General features: G+C 35.3%; 1 protein-coding gene across 2 annotated transcripts in view; it reads left to right on the top strand.

Annotated features, from left to right (window-relative positions):
- Positions 1-22,001, top strand: part of HTR1F (5-hydroxytryptamine receptor 1F) — a 142,010-nt gene that overhangs the window by 41,066 nt on the left and 78,943 nt on the right. For both annotated transcript variants that reach the window (XM_048215006.2, XM_057306766.1), the window contains exon 3: positions 15,656-15,843. The gene's annotated coding sequence lies outside the window, so the exon portion shown is untranslated. The remainder of the gene's footprint in view (positions 1-15,655; positions 15,844-22,001) is intronic.

The raw sequence follows: 22,001 nt of genomic DNA, 5'->3' as shown, positions 1-22,001 counted from the left end.
TGTTTCTGTGCCATTTTATCGAATGTGTAGATTTGTGTAACCACCACCACAAACAGGGTATAGAACTGTTCCACACCACAGAGCTCCCCCCTCATACTACCCCCCGCTCTCCCACAACTCCTGGCTCCTGATCACCACTAGTATGTTTTCCATCTCTACAATTTTGTCATTTTGAAAAGGTTGTACAAATGGACTCATGTAGTATGTGAAATTTTAAGATTGGCTTTATTCACTCAACATAATGCCTTGAGATCCGTTCAAATTAGTGTATGTCCATCAGTTATTCCTTTTGATTGCTGTGATTGCTTTTCGGTACTTTGTAGTTGAAGCGTTTTAGATTTAAATTTTTGCCACATCACTCAATAGTGGACTGAAATGAAAACAAACTGAACTATACACACACATTATAGAAATAATATATAAGAAAAGGAACAGGGGAGCCTGAGTGGCTCAGTCACTTAAGCGTCTGCCTTCGGCTCAGGGCATGATCCCAGGGTCTTGGGATGGAGCCCCACATCAGGCTCCCTGCTCAGCAGGGAGTCTGCTTCTGCCTCTGCCTCTGCGGCTCCCCCTACTTGTGTGCTTTCTCTCTCTTTCTCAAATAAATAAATAAAATCTTAAAAAAAAAAAAAAGGAAACAGAATTGGGACAACTCCACATTTTAAAATCCAAGAGTCTCTTCAGTGGGAAATTCTAGAAAAGACCTAACCTATGTCTAAAGTACAGTGGGTGACCTGCTGCATGCTAAAATCTGAGTGGGTCTGAAAGCTTCCTTCCAAAAAAAATAAAATAAATAAATAAATAAGAGAATACTTCTCTAGGTTTGCCTTAGTCCCTGAAATCCCCATCATTTATCAATCCTTTTGATTATAACTGGCAATGAAAACTCTTCTTCACTTATAATTGCATTTTTTGAAAGGACAGAGATGAACTAAAATATTAATCCATTATCCCATTAATTGTTAAATCAAATATATGAGAATACAGGGGGAGCTGAGAACTCAGGTGAGCAGAACCACTAGTTTAAAGAAAATGCATTTTTTCTATATTATTTGGAATTTTAGACTTCTATGGAATTCAATAACCCAAAAAACTAAAATGAAATAAATTTCATGTTTTGAAGATTCCCGAGAACTGCCGCTTATACCTTATTTCTGGTCACTTTTTTTTTCTTCTCTTAAAATTTAAAAGTTGATTAGATTATAAAAGTATCTCTTCATTACCACTAACATAACATTGTATACTCACTCTTCTGGAAGTCGAAGAATATTTTAATATTAACAACTCAAAAAATCCAAAACAATAACTTTTATAAAGAGACCCAATACATTGAAATGAGTTACAAAATATTATTTGAGCTGTAACAGAATTTCAAATATCTAGGATTTTGTATCAGTAAAATAGTCTCCTAGAAAACAAACTCTAAAATAATGGCAACCTCTATGTTATTAAACTCAGAGAAATTGTAATGAAATATTACTGCACATGTGATGGCTCTAAAATTTTTGTACCAAACAGTACCCACATTCTTTCTGGAGGAAGAACAAGAGGCTAGAAATCTCTACAGATTACGAATCAGAAAACTTTGGAAGACTTACACCTTATAAAACAAATTTGTGGCACTTAGTCTGTAGTGTATCGGGATATCTGCCTAAGGAAGAATTGTATTTCCCTCCACCAGAGACCATAGTCAAGTAATTTTTAAAATCTGAAATATTCCTCTAGGAACCATACAACAACAGGCACACATTCAACTACAGGATTGAAAGGACATGCTGTCCAGATGCTGTAGTTGGGTCTTAGTAAACCTGAGTGTCATGATCAAGGTTTCCAAGTTCAGACAAGTTTTCATGACCCTTTAGCTCTGAAGCATGGCTGGCAAACTCCATTATTCAGGCAGACCTGTGTAACTGAAGCCCCTGAGATTGTATTCCCACCTGTGTATCTGGAATGATGCCAGAAGTTTCCTGCAAGTAGTGATAACTTATATTCACTCAAGAACAATCTCAGAAATAAAAATATTGATAAAAGCAAAAGCGAAGATAACTTGTAAAACCTTTTTAAGTTAGTCATATCAATAATACAAGCTAAAATTATTTTAACTTCTTGAGGTAACCTGCCTATGTAACTCATTGATATGTTTAGCTGGATTCTGTTTATGATGTTATTTCTTGAATATTTTCTATTTTCATCCTAAAATAGTAAATGTGAACTGTGTTCTTCCTGTGTGTACTTGATAGTTCTGTTTGATGTTGACATTGTGTCCTTTGAAGTACCTTGTGACCAAACGCAATACATTTATCGATATCACATAAACTTACTGCTGCCCCTTCACTATCTGACTTTCTTTCTCAAACAAAGGCAAGGCCTGGCATAAGTTCTATTTACAAAAGAAAGAGAAAAAGAAAAAAAAATCTATTTCCATGCATTCTTTGAGTTCTCATTATCTGATTTAAGTGAATATATTTGTCAGATGATTTGGACATTTTATATATTTCCCATCTTTTAAGTCCTAATTTCTTATTTAGAGATGGAATTATGCTCTTCTCTGAAAAGATTATTTTGGCATTTTCACTCAGAAACTCATCCACTGCATTATGAACTCCTTCCGAGCATGGGTTTTATTCATCATCATATCCCTAGTACGTAGCACACAACAGGCAGCCAGTTCTTTTGACTTTTTAAAAAAGATTTTATTTATTTATTTGTCAGAGAGAGAGAGCATGAGCAGGCGGGGAGTAGCAGGCAGAGGGAGAAACAGGCTCCCCACTGAGCAAAGAGCCCCATGCGGGATTCGATCCCAGAACCCTGGGATCATGACCTGAGCTGAAGGCAGATGCTTAAACGACCGAGCCAGCCAGGCTCCCCTTTTGACAGTGGTTAATAGAGTACTCACTGTGTGCCTGCAGTCTTCTAGGTGCTAGAGGTAAGCAGTAACTCAAAGTCCCCACTCTTGTGAGGTTTGACATTCCAGTGGGGGAGGAGACAGACCGTAAATATAATCAAATAAACACACAGTGAGTTACATAAAGGTGGGATGAAGACAAAGCAGGAGAAGCGAGAGAAAATGCCAACTTTATAATTTATAATTTAATAAATGAGAAAAATAGGCTCATGAAGGGTCAAATGAGTTTTCCAAATCACCCAGCTACATAGTAACATAGTCAGCATTCCTATTTGGGTTTTTTTTTAATTATAAATCCGACTTTATTGTCATGACTGAATGCTGTCTTTCAACGTTTGACTGGAAGGAAGACACTATTCCATAATATTTACAGACTCCTCCTGAGCATGAAGTTTGAATGAAAATCTTCCTGGCTAAAGACAACTTCTTCACGGATAAGAATGTAATTGTATCTTAATTGCGTAAGATAATTTATAACTGTTGAAATAGAAATTCCAAGTTTTTCACACTGGGGTTTAATTTTTTAAGAGTCTTATGGGAATTTTCTAGCAGACAGTGAAATGTCATTTTGTGGCTAATTACCCTGTTAATTTGCTTTAATTGAAGGTAAAATAATCACATGGTCATTGTATTCAAAAATGTCCATTTTTCCAGGTAAGTGCATTATTCTTTTTAAAATTAATTATTTCTTTGAGAGAGAGAGCAAGGGGGAAGGGCAGAGGGAGAGAGAAAATCTCAAGCAGACTCCTTCCTGCGCACGGAGCCCAATGTGGGGCTCGACCTCACCACTTGAGATCATGACCCTGAGATCATGACCTGAGCCAAAATCAAGAGTTGGACACTTAACTGAATCACCCAGGTGCACCAAGGGTATTATTCTTTTTTAAGGTATGTAGCACACACACACAAACATCCAAATCCAAAATGGGGGAAATAAAACTGAATATAAAATTCATTAAATAACATATACAAATTATTATTTATCATGAAAAATGTACAACTTCACTCAAAAGAAATATAAATTAAAAGATTAATGAAATGCTTTTGGGGGATTTAGGCTTTTAAATTAACAAAGATTTGTAAATAGTAATAATGATGATTTGATGGAGGCACTTTCATCGTATACTTTTGGCAGGAAGATTAATTGGCACAAATTTGCTATAGTTCTACTTGACAGTAAGTATCAAGTACCTAACATCAAGTTCCTAGAGCTTGCACTGAAGAATTCCACTTCCAGAAATTTATTCTTAGGAAAAAGTCATATGAAATCAAAGATGTTTCATATCTTATTGCAATGTGTTGAGTCCTTTTTGTTTTGGGGTTTTGAATGGTAAATATTCAAAGATTCCTTGTTTTCAAGAAGAGTAACCTGAATGGGAGTAGAGATTCTTTCTCAATCCTTCAACATCTAATCTTAGGAGAAGAAGGGGAGAAAAAGTGACCAGGAATGAGGCATGAGCAGAAGTTCTTGGGAAATCTTCAAGAAATAAAATTTGTTTGGGGCACCTGGGTGGTGCAGTTGGTTAAGCGTGGGCTCAGGTCATGATCTCAGGGTCATGGGATCGAGCCCCATGTCAGGCTCTGTGCTCAGTGGAGAGTGCTTGAGATTGTCTGCCTCTGCCCCTCCCCCCTAAAATAAATAAATAAAATCTTTTAAAAAAGAAATAAAATGTGTTTTATTTTAGTGTTTTAAGTTATTAAGCTTCATAGAAGCTTGGAATTTCAAGTAATATTTATAGAAGACTTTTTTAAAAGCAGATATTAGGTACAAGGAGATGCTTAGAATTACAAAAACAAATAATCTGCATGTTTAAAAATGAGAAAATGATTTAACAAATCAATAAATTATGATACATTCATCAATTAAATGTCAATATGAGAAATATTTCCAAAGATTAATGATACAAAACACAGTATTTTATTAAGCAAAAAGTATAAAGAAAAATATATACACCCTGAAAATGCAAAATGGCATATACAAATTTTTTATACAAAGAACCGAAAAAATACTAGAAAAATTTAACAAAAAATGATGCTAGGTATTTCTGTGTCCTGGAATTAAGTGATCTTTATTTTCTTATCATAGTTTTCTTTCTTTTTAAAGATTTTATTTATTTATTTGATATAGAGAGAGAGCACAAGCATGGGGAGCAGCAAGCAGAGGGAGAGGCAGAAGCAGGCTCCTCGCTGAGCGGGTAGACCAACACAGGGCTCAGTCCCAGAACTGTGGTATCATGACCCAGGCCAAAGGCAGATGCTTAACTGACTGAGGCACACAGGTGCCCCTCATCATTTTCTATTTACATAAATTTTCTATACTGGTCTATAATATGTACGTACTACTTTTCTAAAATTTATCTTCATTTGATTGTTTTGTAATAAGTGAAGCAGAATAGCTATGTTAAAATGCAGAATTAACCATTTCTACCTGCCTTCCAACATCTCACCTCTGCTCTCATCCCAGCAAAGTAAGAACATTAACAAGCCTGGGATCTTTCTACCTTTTTCTCATGGTTTATATAAAGATACTTTTTATTTTTTTATTTTATTTTTTTTTAAGATTTTATTTATTATTTGACAGAGATAGAGACAGCCAGCTAGAGAGGGAACACAAGCAGGGGGAGTGGGAGAGAAAGAAGCAGGCTCATAGCGGAAGAGCCTGATGTGGGGCTCGATCCCAGAACGCCGGGATCACGCCCTGAGCCGAAGGCAGACTCTTAAGCACTGTGCCACCCAGGCGCCCCAAGATACTTTTTAAATACTTGTTTCTATTTTCTTTTACCAAAACAAAATTCCATTATGCCCATTATTTTGCAGTTCTCTTTTTTCACATAACAGAATATCATGATCATCTGACAAGCAGATAGATCTAATTCCATATTTTTATTTGAATTTCTTCATGCATGCATGTGTCATTTACACAGATATGATTTTTACCGAAGTGAAATGTCATGTGGATTTATTATTACCATCTTTTTTAACATTCTCTCACTCAGGTCTGTAAGCCTACAAGTATTCCATTCCCACTCCCAGATAGTAATCAATCAAAATCTACTTGTATAATTACCCACATTTACAAGGGGTTTTGTTTGCTTTTTAAAAATACAATAGTGTATACACTTAATTGCTCTTAATTTTATTGCTTAATATTTCATGGGGATCTTCAAGTCAGCTATGCTAACTCACTCTTTTTAAAGACAGTCTAATATTCCATGTTGCTGCTGTGCCATAATTAATCCAATTATTCCTCTATGGTGTTACTTTTACAATGATACAGTAAACATCCCTGAACATCGAGCCTAATGAATTGATGCTTCAGTTGCTAGGGGATAGATTTACAGGAGCGGCATTGCCAGATCTAAGGATATGTATCTTTCAAATTGAAATAGATAGTGCTAGATTCCTCTCCTCCCTACAAACACAAAAAATTTACAGATCTATATAACAATGTACACTATGTACATTGATACAAACAAGAGTTGAGACTATATTTTTCTCAATATCCTCACTAGCAATAAATATTTTTGCCAGTCTGATACATATGAAGTAGTATTTGATGGTTACTTTCAAGCTCATTACCCTGATCAGTAATGAGTTTCATCAAATCATTTATATTAATTGACCTTTGGATTTTCTCTAGTGTGAACTGATTTTACATATTTTTTCCAGTCCAAGTTTTGATTACATTTTTGTCTTCTTGTCAATTTAGCAATTTTTTATTGACTTTTAGCCTTTAACCTACCATTCTTACTATAAATTTTGTAGCAAAAATCTCTTTCTATTGTTTTAATAGTGCATGCACTTCTGTTTTTGTTTAAGAAGTTTTTTCCATACTTGACTTTTGCATGTAGCCTCCAAGGTTTACTTCTAAAACTGCTCTTCCTTAATACATCTGAAATTTATTTTGCATATGATGTAAACTGGGGCTTCAACTTAGTTTCACCCTGAAATAATACCCAGATATGTTTATTAAATAAACCACATTTCCCCCACTGATACTGCCTATGTCATACATTAAATTTTCATATATTCTGCAATTTGTAGAATTTGATTCTGCTACATCAATCTCTTTTTATCTGTATACCACGACTATATGATCTCTTTTTTTAATATAGACTATTTGCTAAAGCAAATTCCACCTTGGTAATCTTTTTTATTTTCACTTGGCTGTTCTTAGACAGCTGTTCTTCCTTGAGAAATTTGTCTTAGGTGTTTTCAACCTTAGGTGTTTTAAACTAAGATCCATTGTGATTCTAATTACAATTTCCTTCCCAAATATCTTGGCATTTCGTTGCTCATATCTTTATGTCCTTTCATAAAGTTTTATACTTTTTCCATAATCTGACATAGTTTAAATAATATTTTAATGCCCGCCTTTTAAAAACTAGTAATATTTACCTGTGAATCCATCTTGATGCCTTTTTAATATCTTCATATTTATTTTTATAGTAATTGATCCATTTAAGTTTGTCCCTTCTTATGTTAATCTTAATGATTTGTTTTTCTGGGAGAAGATTTTCTCTAGGATTTAAACTCCACTTCCAGAATGATGTGTCTAATTGTTCCCTAATGATTCTCAACAGTTCAGAGGGTGAAAGTTCTGCAGTGGCTTTTTCTCCAGCTAGTCTGACTGGCAGAGGCAGAAAAGATCATTTACTTCGACATTGAGAATGGAGGGAAAAGTGGGATGCATTTAGCTGCCACCTTTCCAGAATCCTCTTTCTCCATCCCTTGTGTTACCTCTAATCAGAATAAAGTAATATATTAAAATTAGGTATGGAGGGCAGGGAGCATATGTAAAGTCTCTGTATTTCCTGCTCAGTTTTGTTGTGAATCTAATACCACTCTAAAAAATAAAGGCAATTTTTTAAAAAATGAAATGTGTAGAAGTAAATATATTTGGACATGATTTAAAAGTTTGAAGTATCCAAAGGGACAGTCTGTACTTGTCTCATATGGCGTATATTTGACATTTATACCCCTGTTCTTTGGGGGCATACACAAAACGAAACTGGTTTCTGCAAAGAATTTCTTCCAACATCACTGAGGAAGATAAACCTCCAATCAGTTGTTAACATATAGTTATCAAACCAAAAAAGGTTAGGGATGCCTGGGTGGCTCAGTTAGTTAAGCATTTGCCTTCGGCTCAGGTCATGATCCCAGGGGATCCTGGGCTCCCTGCTCGGCGGGGAGTCTGCTTCTTCCTCTGCCCTCACCCCACTGGTGCTCTCTCTCTCTCTCAAATAAATAAAAGTCTTTAACCCAAAAAGATTAAAAAAAAAATCACCTTGCAGAATATGCAACTAACCCATTTTCTCCAAAGTTTGTGCCAATGTAAATGTCCATTTGGACAAATGGAATGTCATGGAAACTAGTGCAGCCTGCATCATATCTCTAAGAATGGAATAAAAGTCTTATAACTGCTATTGTAAACTTCAATCTGTATGTCTTCACATTAAGTTTTACCCTCTGAGAATCTCAGAACACAGTCTCTGGGACGTTAGTAAAACTGATACACATCAGCTTCTATTGATTCTGTTGCAGTTTACAGCCTGTGCTAGTTACCCTTTTATTTCTCCAGACTTGTTAGTGTTTTCTATGTTTTGCTCTCTGCCTTTATGATGTTGCTCTGCCTAGGACTATTTGGTGAAACAAGAAATTATTTTATTATGTTCATGTTTGCTGCTTGAAGAATACAATGAGACAGAATGGAGACGAGCAGGAGAAAATTGTCTCTGAATATTCAGAAATACAATTTGCCAAATATTTTTATATTGCACCAAATTATGATATTTTCCAATAAACAGAAAATTCTAGACACACTTGTCTAGTTCTGGTAGAGAATACATATTACTACATCATCATAACTTATATTCCATATGCACACTGTAATGAATAGGAAGAATATCAAATGCATAATCCACCTTTTAAAAATTAATTTAATTAATTAATTCTCTATCTAAAGCCAGCCATACAGATTTATAACCCATGACAAATACCTTCCAAAAGGATGAAGGATTGTAGGAATGTTTGTTCATTCATAAATAGACCCAAAATAGGAAAAAAGGATAACTAATTTTGAAGAAGGTATTTTAATATGTCTTTCAAATGTCCATGATCTTCATTCTATTCAGAAGAAGGAGGAATCTCTTAAAGCCTTCCAAAATTATTCTTTAATAAAGCAAGATATCTCGGATTCTGGACTTCAGAGTCATGCAAATTTGGCTACATATCTTGACTCTGTCAGTGGCTCTGAAACTTGTCAGTTTCCCACCCTCCATTCCATTATCACTGGAATAGCATTCCTTAAGGTTCTGTCCCAGGTACTTTTCTTTCCCCCTCGGTATACTCTTGCTTTATTTGTCAGTGACTTCCAGATATGTTTTTCAAGACCAAGCCTGTTCCCTGATTTTCAAATCCATATATCTAATGGCAACTCAGTATCCTTACTTGAATGACTCAAAGACTTTTCAAACTCAATATATCCAACAGAACTCGTAATATTTTTTTCTCAAACATCTCCTGGAACATTGCCCTTCACGATGAATCGCCCCATGTTCCCTGTATTTGATGCCAGAATTTTCAAACTACTATTGGATTCCAAATGCCCCATGCCCAATCAAGTCCATGCCGACCCTAAATATTTCTTGAATGTAGCACATTCTCTCAATCTTCATTTCTATCATTCTTCCCTGGTCTACCACAATGGCCTATTGTCCACACTACCTCCTTTCCAATCCATTTAAACTCTTGCAACCAGAGGAATACTTAAAATGTGAACATTTTTGAGTCGCACACTAGTTTAAAATCCTTCGCTCATTTTCCATTGTTTTTAAGATGAGATCCAGGGACCTCTCTGTGCCTACCTCTTCAGCCTCACCCAGACAATTTTTCCCTTCTTTTGGTCATTCTGAACTGGTTTCAGTTTGTGAAATACTCTAAACTTGGCTTTATCTCTAGACCTGCCTCCATGGCATAGCATTTGCTCAAGAAGGGGTTTCCCCCACCAGCTTCCCTCGCTTCATCAGTCTCACTTACTCCATTCTAGGTCTCATCTAGGACATGGTAGCGTCAGAGCATTCTTCCTGACCTCCTGGGCCGTGTGCTGGTCTCAGTTTTACAGGCCAGTAGCACTCTGATTTTTCCCTTCTGTCACCCATCATACTTCTAATTACATGTCCAATGCCTTTTCCAGCAAAATGTAAGGACAGTGCGAGAAAACTTATGTTGGTGTCATTCTTTTTTTGAGTGAAAAAAGGCTAGACAAATTAAGGTTTCTTCATCTTTAAACTGAGGTATTAATGCATATCTCATAGGGCCACTGTAAAAGATCGGTGTAAAGGGGAGGGCTAAGGTAAAATAAGTTTGTGTCCATTTCTTTTCTTCTTATCAGTCTTGATATATTCATTTTCAGGTGTTGCTGTAACAAATTATTATAAATTTAGCAGCTTAAACAACACAAATTTATTATTTTATACTTCCTGTAGGTGAGAAGTCTAATTCAGGCTACACCAAGTTGAAATAAAAGCAGGGCTGTGTTCCATCTCCAGACTGTAGGGAAGCGTGTGTTCCCATGCCTTTTCCAGCTTCCAGAGGCCACCCCCATTCCTTGTCACCTCTTCCTCCATCTTCAAAGCCAGCAACAACAGGCTGAGTTCTCTCACACTTCAACATTCTTCTCCTTCTTTTCCTGTCTTATCTTTTCACTCCCACCAGAGAATGTTCTCTAAGATTATATTGTACCCACCCAGATAATCCAGGATAATATTCTCATTTTAAGTCTATACTCTTAATAACCTCTGAAAAGTCGTTTTTGCCATGTAAAGTAGCATATTCACAGGATCTGGGGGATTAGAGCACAGACGTCTTTGGGGGTTATTCTGCTTACCACAAGGTGTGATGGTAATATCACTATTGTTTTTATTATTAAACTAAATTTCTTCAGTATTCTAAAGGGAAAAAAAAGAAAAACGAAAAATGGTGAAGCGTACTCTTACTCTATTTGTCCTTCGGTAAAGAATGCAGTAGTAAAAGAAGAAAGAGAATCATAACCTATTCCCCACCCCCAACCCAAACTCAGGACCCAATCAAATTATTTTCAATAAATCTCAAAATATTTTTTGTGGATAAAGGAGTTTATGGCTTGATAAATACGCCTAACATGTAGAGTCTAAATGAGTTCACAACTTTCACTGAGCAAAGTAATATACAGAACAATGTCAAAGTTTGTGTACCTCAGACATACGTCCAGGGCTGGATAGGCCTATCACATTGTGGCTTGTGATCACCTATGAATGTCTGCTCATTCTTAACTGTCTGTATTGCGCTTAATCGTAAAAACTTCACCCTCAGCCAGCGTATTGCATTGGTTAGCCTGAGAAGATAACATTACCTTTGGTTTGTGTTTTGCTACTTCTTTGGGCTTCTCTTTCCACCAACATGAAATGCCCTTCATATCAATCACCTTTTTGCCTTTGCATATTTTACTTTTTAAAAATATTTTGGAATTCCACTGGCTCCTTGAACTTTCTTAAATGTCATCGTCTCTATTATAGAACCCTGAGTACCATATTTGCTAGTGTGGTTTCAGTTTTTTCAAGGACCTGCAATCGCCTGTAAAATTAATTTTATTTGAGAAAGATGGATATTCTGTGGTTTTTTTTTTTTTTTACAACAGTGGGATATTTTGTGTACATTTCCTCCTTTTTACCAAGCATATCTTTACTAGGAATGACAGAGAGATGCTTTACCATAGAGGTCAGCACTTACTTTGTAATGGATCAAACCATTTCTAGTGCCTTTGCAAATCCAGGCTGCAAAAGTCACAGATCTGAGGCAAGTGGCTGCAACACTTGGGTTTTTATTAATTTCCCTGTTCAACAGTGCATTTCCTTCCTTGAATTTAAAAAGTTTTGTCAAAGGAATGCATTACTGCTATTCATTGCTGTAGCACATTAGTCTCATATAAATGGTCATTCTAAAAAGATACTAAATTGGACTGAGTCGCATTTTTGGAGATTGGCCAACACAACCAGCTGGTATCTTAGTATGCAGTATGTCATTCTATAGACAACAGGAATGAGGTACTAATAGAGTGTTGCTTCTGGAGTAGAACCACAAAAAGCATCATCCCTACAGCCATATGACATTGACTGGTTTTCATAGCTACAATGCTAAGGAATTAATAGGGCCACTAATTAAGGGAAGCAAACCTTTTTTCCATGTTCAACACCTAGGGAATTATATCATCTATTGCTCCTATATTTACCCCTAATGGGTAAGTTCCTGCCTAAAACAACGGTATTGATTATTAATATATCAGACAGCAATATAAATCTATCTTCTGTGGAAGGGATGAGCTGGAAAGGGGTTGGGATTTATGAAGTGCTCTAAAGGGTAGTCTATGAGTCCAGCACCATTGACAACACCTGGAAGCTTCTTATATATGTAGGCCACTTAGGCAAAGTATACATTTAACATTAAAGATAATATAGAAATTTCAAAATGCAGTGCATAGATATAGAACTTTGCCAAGAAATGTTTGTCATAATAATCTGAATATCTTATTTTTCATTAACAGCATTTTAGATAACATGCATTTTTAAAGTGAAAAATGGAATTTTTTTTATGAATATAGGTACTTGTAAAATCAATTGTCTTATCTAGAGTGCAACCAATAACTTTTTTTTTTTTTAAGTAGCCTCCACGCCCAGTGTGAGGCTTGAACTCATGACCCTGAGATTAAGAGTCACGTGCTCTACTGACTGAGCCAGCTTGGTGCCCCTCAATAACTATTTTTTAACTTACTATACCAATTGATATATATAAGGGTATTTCTATAATATGTAAATACATGAGTACCATTGAATGCTGGGTTACAGTTTGTGTTATTATTTAACTGAGGCATAACATACATTAGGCTGTAATTTTTAGAGAGCATTAGGCTGAGTTAGGAATTCTTTTGTTGTCCTTTCTCTGTGCCACTCTGACTCAGGCCATATCTGTACCCAGACACACCTTCTTCTTTGGCATTCACCACCCCTCCCCCTTTTTTCCTCTATTGATTTTTATTATTTCCTAGATTCACATTTTTGGTTGCTTTGATAAACTAGCCTATAGATTGAATTTTATATTAAACTTCCCTCTCTTATCATTAGTGATATAATAAATATACAGAGTGAGCTATCCTTTTTTTTCAGTTTTGTTAAGATCCAGGTTTAGAATCAGAACAGGATATTAAGTTTATCTCAATCACAGTTCAGCATTTCTTTGCTTGCATAAGGACATGGCATAATAATTGGAATATTTAAATAAATGCTTTGCCCCAGAAACCTTTAGACTCGTAACAATCGTAAGTGAAACATTGAATAAATAACTCTGGAAGAGAATGCCAGAGTTCAAGCCCATGGTACCTAAGAAGGTATGAAATTTTGCTTTTGCTTGTAGGCAGAAAACTGAAATAGTGTCTCTACTGGTTTTACCAGAAATTAGGTTCACCTATTAAGAAAAACATTGTTTCACCCTTCCTATCACTGTGAATACTAAATCTATTATGAATGGAGTCGAAATAATTAAATTTTGAAGTAAAGCCCCAAAAGTTAGGATGAAGAATTTTACCTCCTGGAAATGACGAGCTTCTTTAATCTTTAGTTAGAAGAAAAAAATCAAAATGATTCCCTTTACAAGAGCTACATTTCCATTAATATACCAACAATAATTATTGACATTAGCCTAAACATCTAGATAAGCCATTTTCATCCCTTGTGTAGAGGAGCAATATTCAACATGCCTTACAGTTTATCTTATATGAGATTTAAATTTCTCTTGCCAAAGTTTAAGGCCACACAGCTCATAAATATTTTTAGAAGACACAAAAATAGTTCTTTTCCACTGCACTGTGAAAATTAGATGGCTGGTCCCTTTCCACATCTCTTCTAGTTACATAAATTTGTGTTTTCCTAAACCTTTGTTGATAGTCATTTATATCTATTGGGTTTTTTTTTTTTTTAGTATTCTTTTAAATGACTTAAGGAATTATAAGGAATTATATCAATTATATCAATTAAATAAGGAATCATCCTTAACTTTTCACATTCTAGTTGCAGTTAATATAGTACTACTACACATAAAATATAAAAACCATGTAACCATGAGAGCTATTTACCCCCCGATCTTTTATGTTACTCATATGTATTACATTTATATATGTTAGAAACTCCACCATCCAGCGTTATAATTTTCCTTTAAACAGTTTATATTTTAGGGCGCCTGGGTGGCTCATCCATAAGCGTCTGCCTTCAGCTCAGGTCATGATCCCAGGGTCCTGGGATCAAGTCCCATGTCGAGGCTCCCTGCTCAATGGGGAGTCTGCCTCTCCCTCTACCCTTCTCCCCTGCTTGTGATCTCTTTCTCTCTCTCTCTCTGACTCTCTCTCTCTCAAATAAGTAAAATCTTTTTTAAAAAATTATTTATGTCTTAAATAAGTTAAGAGGGGAAGGAACAACCTCTTATATTTACTGGCACATTTACTATTTCTGACGTGCTTTATTCCTTCCTGAAGATTCAAGTTATCAACGTTGATCTTTTTTGCCTGATAGTTTTTCTGTAATTTTATCTCTTTCATTTCACATTTTACTCTAAAAAGCAAGAAGAAACCAAACCACAGCTTCCACACTTCGCTTGGAAATGTCCTCAGCTAGATATTCCCGTTCATTACTTACAAGTTCTACTTTGCATATAACTGCAGAACACATGTCTATCTGCTCACTTCTCTGCCGCTATAGATCCCCTTTTTCCGGTTTCCACTAGCATGCTCCATATTCCTTCTGGGTTCTCTCTAGCAAGTTTATTAACATCCGTGTTTTTACTAACAGTCTGTTCAAGGCAATCCAGGCTCTTCCTATAATGTTCCCCCAAAATGTTCCAGCTTTAATCCATTACCCAATTCCAAGGTCACTTCCACATTTTTAGGTGTTTGTTACAGCACCACCCCACTTCCAGTACCAAAATCTGCATTAGTTTTCTATGGCCTTTGTAACAAATCACTACAAGCTTAGTGGATTGAACAACACAAATTTCACTTCCAGTTCTGGACGTCAGAAGTCTGAAATTGTTCTCATGGGCTAACATGAAGATGTCAGCAAGACTGCATTCCTTTCTTAGGAGACACCTAAGGGAAAATTTTTTTTCTTTTTCTCGTGTCTTGAAGCTACAGATTCCTTGGCTGGTGGCTCCTTTCCATATTCAAAGCCAAGAGTAGCTTATCTACTCTTTCTCATATCCCATCACTCTGAAATTACTCTGCTGCTTCCCCCTTAAACATTTTAGGACTCTTAAGATTACACTGGGCCCACAAACATAACGCAGAAAATCTTCCTTTTCCAGTTAAAATGACTAGCAACCTTACTCCATCTACCTGAATTTCCTTTGGCATGTAATTTAACGTATTGACCAGTTCCAAGGATCAGGACATGGACATCTCTGGGAGGCTATTATTCGGCTTGCCGCACACAGCCAGCTTAAACCTGAAACTATCTTTCTTGCAATGGCAGCAGCCCAAATGTCGGTTTATTTTTGTAACCTTAGCTGTGCTGCTAGGGGTCTGTCCCACATATATGTTGTTCAGATCAGCCAAAGAACCGGTTAGGGTTGATACATGGAATTCAGGGCTCCTCCTCTTAGGCTCTCTCATTTTGGGAATCTCACCTGACATTGTTCAGTGACTATGGTTGACCCAAATTCTGTCCTCAGGTTCTTCAAGCCAATAAGGTTGTGGATTTTCTATTGGAGTTTTAGCTACCCTACATGATGAAGACCTGTGCTTGTCATCAGTTGAAAAGTCGTATATATGGGAAGCCCACTCCGTGTGATTCCATTCTACCAAGTGCTGATTTGTCTCCGATATCTGTCTACTTTTGGACACTATCTAGTGCCTTCAGGTAGGTTTTCTTTTTACTTCAGTCATAAAATATAGTTGTGTCTGTGTGAAGGTTGGTATGAAAGTTAATCCAAGGGTTGGTCCCAGCCCTCTAACCATACCAGAAGCTTTGATATTTGTTTTTTAAATTGTTGATGACCAGGCAATTTCTCACTAAAGTGAGGACTAAACAATTTATAAAAATAACTTCAATAAGTCAATATTCCAGTGTTCTAAAAGAATGTCAATTGGTAGTCCACCGCTTCTACCTAGAATATTCAAAATAAGAGCCTCAAATGCAAAAGCAAATATTAGGTACTAAGGTGTTATCAGCATATGTCCGATCTGAATATTTGGATAGTTGGATAGAGATTTAAAGCCACTAGTCAGAACATGACTTTAGATTCAGAGTCTTGCTGGAGAGAGACTAGTTAAGGCAATTAATTTTGTTTATAATGCATCCATAAACAAAATCATAAATACTTTGCAGAAAAAACAACCGGTTGCTTCAGCATGTCTTTTGAGTGTATTAAAACATATCCTCATCTTTATTACAGGGCATCACCAGATTTTACCCTATATTTTCATACATATATATATATATACTTTCCTATACCTTCACATTATAAGGGAATTTAGAAATTGACCTAGAGGGACACCTCAAAACACAGGATGTTTACTGGTTTCATTATGCTTTCCACTGTTTTGTTTCTTGTACACAAGATTTCTTTTTCTGTACTTGTAGAAAGAAACAAAAAAAAAGTTTTAATGGTTTTTCCTGTAAAATATGGCAGTTTGATTTCTTACAGTTATTCACCAGAGTTTCTCTTAGGCCAGTGATTTCCATAAGAAAGGGAAATTGTTTGGGTTAGGATTTATTTCAGAGGCATGCATGCCACAAATTGTGTGTGTGTGTGTGTGTGTGTGTGTGTGTGTGTGTGTGTTTGCGCACATATGTGCACATGTTTGTTTTCAGGTGATAGAGCAATTGAGGAAAAGGAAGGGAGTATAGTACCAATTTTCGAGATTTCTTTACCCCCACCCTGAGCAATATTTCTGTAAAGCACATTAACTTAACTTGAAACGAAAGCTTAGACAATTGTTTAAAGACAAAATGTTGATGCAATATGATTGTTGGAAGAAGTGAACTGCTTTATGAGAAGTGTTTTGATATAGAATACAACAAAAACAATTCGGTACTAGCTTGTAATATGTCAAAGTATTTTTTTTTTAAATACTGGGCCATGAAATTTTTCATACCTCAGAAGAAAATATCCTTGTTTGAGCTCATTTCAACCTGTGGCAGCACTTTTTGTGTGGGTCAGTGATGCAGGCTTAATATACTTTAGCATTTTCCCCTTTGATGAGAATGTGGTATTAAAACAGCAAGTTCTGGGGTGCCTGGGTGGCTCAGTCAGTTAAGCGTCTGCCTTTGGCTCAGGTCATGAACCTGGGGTCCTGGGATTGAGCCTCGTGTCAGGCTCCTTGCTCCGTGGGAAGCCTGCTTCTCCCTCTTTCTCTGCCTGCTGCTCCCTCCCCCTGCTTGTGTGCTCTCTGTCAACTAAATAAATAAATCAATTTTTAAAAAATCAATAAATAAAAATTAAATAAATAAAAACAGCACGTTTTTAGAGAACATAGAGGTATCAGATTTTTAAATCTCTCACTGCACATTAAAATTTTCTATCTTACTCCCTCCTTCCCTCATGTTCTGTTTTCTCACATACCCACACAGAAATCTTCAGAACAGTTAAAATGGGGAAAAAATGAAACACATATTTTATTTGCTCTAGCACTGGATAAAATCTTTAAGGGGGCAAAAATGTTTAACTTTTATTCAGAAATCTCTAAGTAAAATAGATTATCCAGGAAAATAAGTTATATCTTGTATCCTTGAGTCATCTCCAGCAAATCGATGTATATATGTTCCATGGACTATGCATTTCTCACAATAAGAAGTTGGACATGTACTATCCATGAAAGTCTGTTAATTCTTCTAATGAACCTGCAGTTTCTTTGCTTAAAAAATATCAAATTCTATTTCATTCATATTACCATGGGTATTCTCATTTCACTCACTGAAGAAAATGCAATCTGGCTGAAATTTAAAATGGTACCGCTTTATCCAAATAATAGGGACCTTGCAATATACTTTCACTAGAAAACTTTTCCACATCTGGATTTTACTTCATAGCTCCCTTTTTTTCTTGTCTAAATCATTAATTAAAGACTTACATCTAAATATTGTCTCTGCTGCACTAACAGGATAAATGACAGGTCTAAGTAAATATAGATATTTTGCTATGGTTTATCACTTGGTTTCTTTCTATGTTTCCTTCTAGTATTTCCCTCTCTGATGTTCCTTATGGCACTGCTACAATTTGCCCTCTCCTCTCATCTTACAGAGTTAACCAGCCACATCAATTCATGAAATGTGTACAATTTCTGACACTTTAGAAGATGATTTTGTTGCCACAGTGGCTTTTATCTTGAGGTTTCTCACAATTGTTGGATCCCATTGTTTGTTCTAGCTCTTTTTCCTTTTTTATAATAAAGTAAATGGGTTTTGCTCAGATTAACTTTTAATAAATTTATGACCAATTATGAAGAACTAATTAGATTAATTCTATAGTCTCTTGGTGAGATTTGGTTAGTGTGTGATTTTCTTTTACTGTGATGGATAAGTAACGCTTGTGAAAAGATCTGCTTAGAAAAGGAGAAAGAAACAGATGGCTCACAACGATATGCTTCGATAGAAGAGTCAGTTCAACACAAATCTTGGTAGCAGATTTTCTTAAAATATTTTCTTATCCCTACTGACTTTGATACTTCTGATTATATTTTGTTTTCTTAGGTGAAATGTTATCTACCTGAATTGCTATAAAGTAGTTAACATTTCTCAAAGCGTCAGAAAAAAATTTTTTATATAAGGAGTAAATAAAATTGAACTCCAAAATAGATTGCCTTATCAGAGAATTATAGAAAAGCCTCTCTCTGGTTTTAAGCCTGTGTCTCTAAAGTACAAACAAATATTTCATTTATTATTAGTATTTCCTTCTCTATAGAGTGTAGACTTCTATTAAATGTATTTAAAGATCTAGCATTCCCTATGGAATTAGCATTGTTGCATTGAATATCCATGTACATTTACTTGCAACAAACATTCTGGTCCATCGTCTGAACCCTATACGGTCTTGCCTTTTTAAACTATTACTAAACCAGAAGAAATAATTGATACAAGTATTCCAGTAAACTGTCCTCCAAAATGAAGGAGAGATAAAGACTTTAACAGATAAACAAAAGCTAAATGAGTTCATTACTACACTTGCCTTACAAGAAATGCTAAAAAGAAGTCATTCGAGTTCAAATGAAAGGATGCTAGCCAGCAACATGAAGGTAGGTAAAAATATAAAGCTCTCTGGCAATGGTAAATATATAGACAAAAACAGAATCCTGTAACACTACAATCACCTTAATTCTAGCATTAACCATAAATCACCTTAATTCTAGCATAGAATTTAAAGATAAAAGCATTAAAAATAACTGCAACTCTATTATTAGATTAGTGGATACAAGAGATAAAAATACCTAATTTGTGACACTAATGACTTAAAATGGGGAGGATGCAAAGGAGTAGAATTTTTATGTGCAACTGAAATTAAGTTGTTATTAGTTTAGAACAGACTCCTATAACTGTAAGATCTTTTATGTAATCCCCATGGTTAACACAAAGAAAATTCCTAAAGAAAATACATGAAAGGAATCAAGTATGTCAGTAAAAAAAATCAGTGAAACACGAAGATAGGAGAGGAAAAGAAAAACACCCTTTCATGGTAATAATAAAAACAGTCAACAGACTAAGAAACTAAGGAAATTACCTCAACGTAATAAAGGCCACATATGAAAAGCTCATAGATATCATACTCAACAGGGAAATCTGAAAGATTTTCTTCTAAGATCAAAAACAAGGCAAGGATGTCCATTCTGCAGCTCTATTCCACATAGTATTGGAAAGCCTAGCCTGAGCAATTAGGTAAGAAAAAGAAATAAAAGACATCCAAATCAGAAAAGAAGTAAAATTATCTTTGTTCACAGATGATATAATCTTCTTTTTTTTCTTTTTGATGATATAATCTTCTTGTGGAAAATCCTAAAGATTCCACCAAAAACTATTCAAACTAATAAGCAAATTCAGAAAAGTTGCAGGACACAGTCAACACACACACACACACACACACACACACACACAAAATTGGCTTTCTATACACTAACATTGAATAGTCTGAAAAGGAAATTAAGAAAACAATCTCATTTACAGTAGCATTAAAAATAAAAAAATATTTAGGAATAAACATACCTAAGGAAGTTAAAGACTTGAATGCTGAAAATTACAAAATGTTGCCGAAAGAAATTAAAGACACAAATAAATGGAAAAATATCCCATGTTCATGCATGGATTGGAAGACTTAACAATGTTAAAATGTCCATACTACCCAAAGCAAAGATTCAAGTCAATCCTTATCAAAATCTCAAAGGCAATTTCTTTCAGAAATAGAAAAAACAATCTTAAAATTCATATGGAATTGTAAGGGCCTCAAATAGCCAAAACAATCTTGAGAAAGAAAAACAAATTTGGGGTTCTCACACTTCCTGATTTTAAAACATTTTACAAAACTACAGTAACCAAAAGGGTATGGTACTGGCATAAGGACAGACATACAAACCAATGGCACAGAATAGAAAGCTCAGCAGTAAACCTTCATATACATGGTCATATGACTTTCAACTAGAGTGCCAAGACTGCATAAGGGGGAAAGGATAATCACTTCAACAAATGTGTTGGGAAAACTGCATATTCCAACTGTGGAAAAAAATGAAGTTGGACTTTACATTACACCCTATACAAAAATTAAAATGATTTAAAGAACTTAGCATAAGACTTAAACTCTATTTCCGGAGAAGATATAGGTGATAAGCTTCATTACGTTGGATTTGACAATGATTTCTTGGATGTGACAACAACGGCACAAGTAGTAAAAGCAAAAAAAATAAGCAAATGGGACTATATCAAACTTTAAAAGTTCTGTAACCGCAAAAGAAACAATCAACAACTCTTTTCAACAATTGAAAAGAGAACCTATGGAATGGAAGAAAGTATTTTGCAAACTATATATCTGACAGGGGGTTGATAGTCAATATATATAAAGAATTCCTACAACTCAACAAAAACAACAACAAAAGAAAACCAAAAATAACAAAAACTGATTTAAAAATGGATAAAGGATTTAAATAAACATTTTCTTCTTTCTTTCTTTCTTTCTTTCTTTCAAGTAGGCTCCATACCCACTGTGGGGCTTGAACTCATGACCCTGAGATCAAGAGTCAGATGCTGTACCGACTGAGCCACCCAGGGATCCCTTAAGTGGGCATTTTCTTAAGGGATGTATACACATGGCCAACAAGTATATGAGAAGATGCTCAACATCACTAATCTTTAAGTATTTTATGAAATAAAAAATTTAAAAAGTATTGATGAAGATGTGGAGATACTGGAACTCTCATACACTGATGATGGGAACGTAAATGGTGTAGCTGCTATGGAAAACAGTACAGAGATTCCTCTGAAAATTAGACATAGAACTGCCATATGATCCCACAATCCCACTTCTTGGTATTCATTCAAAAAATTTAAAACAGGATCTTGAAGAGATATCTGCACTCCCATGTTCATTGCAACATTATTGACAATAGCCAGGTGCTGGAAACCACCTACATGTCAATGGATGGATTAATGGATAAAGAAAATGTGGTATATACATACAATGGAATATTATTCAGCCTTTAAAAAGAAGGAAATCCTGTCATATTCTACAACATGTATGAACCATAAAGACAGTATACTAAGTGAAATAAGCTAATCACAAAAGATAAATACTGCATGATTCCAATTACATGATGTATCTTGAGTAGTAAGACTCAGAAACATGAAGTAGAATAGTAGTTGCCAGAAGCTGGGGTTAGAGGTGAAAGGAGAGTTGTTGTTCAATGGGTGTAGACTTCCAGTTTTGCAAGATGAAAATTTCTAGAGATCTATTGCGAAACGATATGCATATAGTTAACACTACTGTGCACTTAAAAATGGTTAAGAAGGGAAATCTTATGTTTTGGTTTTTTATCGTA

Source organism: Ursus arctos, unplaced genomic scaffold (genome assembly GCF_023065955.2).
Source record: "Ursus arctos isolate Adak ecotype North America unplaced genomic scaffold, UrsArc2.0 scaffold_4, whole genome shotgun sequence".
Lineage (NCBI taxonomy): Eukaryota > Metazoa > Chordata > Mammalia > Carnivora > Ursidae > Ursus > Ursus arctos.
The sequence above is the reverse complement of the archived record's forward strand: the minus strand, read 5'-3'. Positions and strand labels throughout refer to the sequence as shown.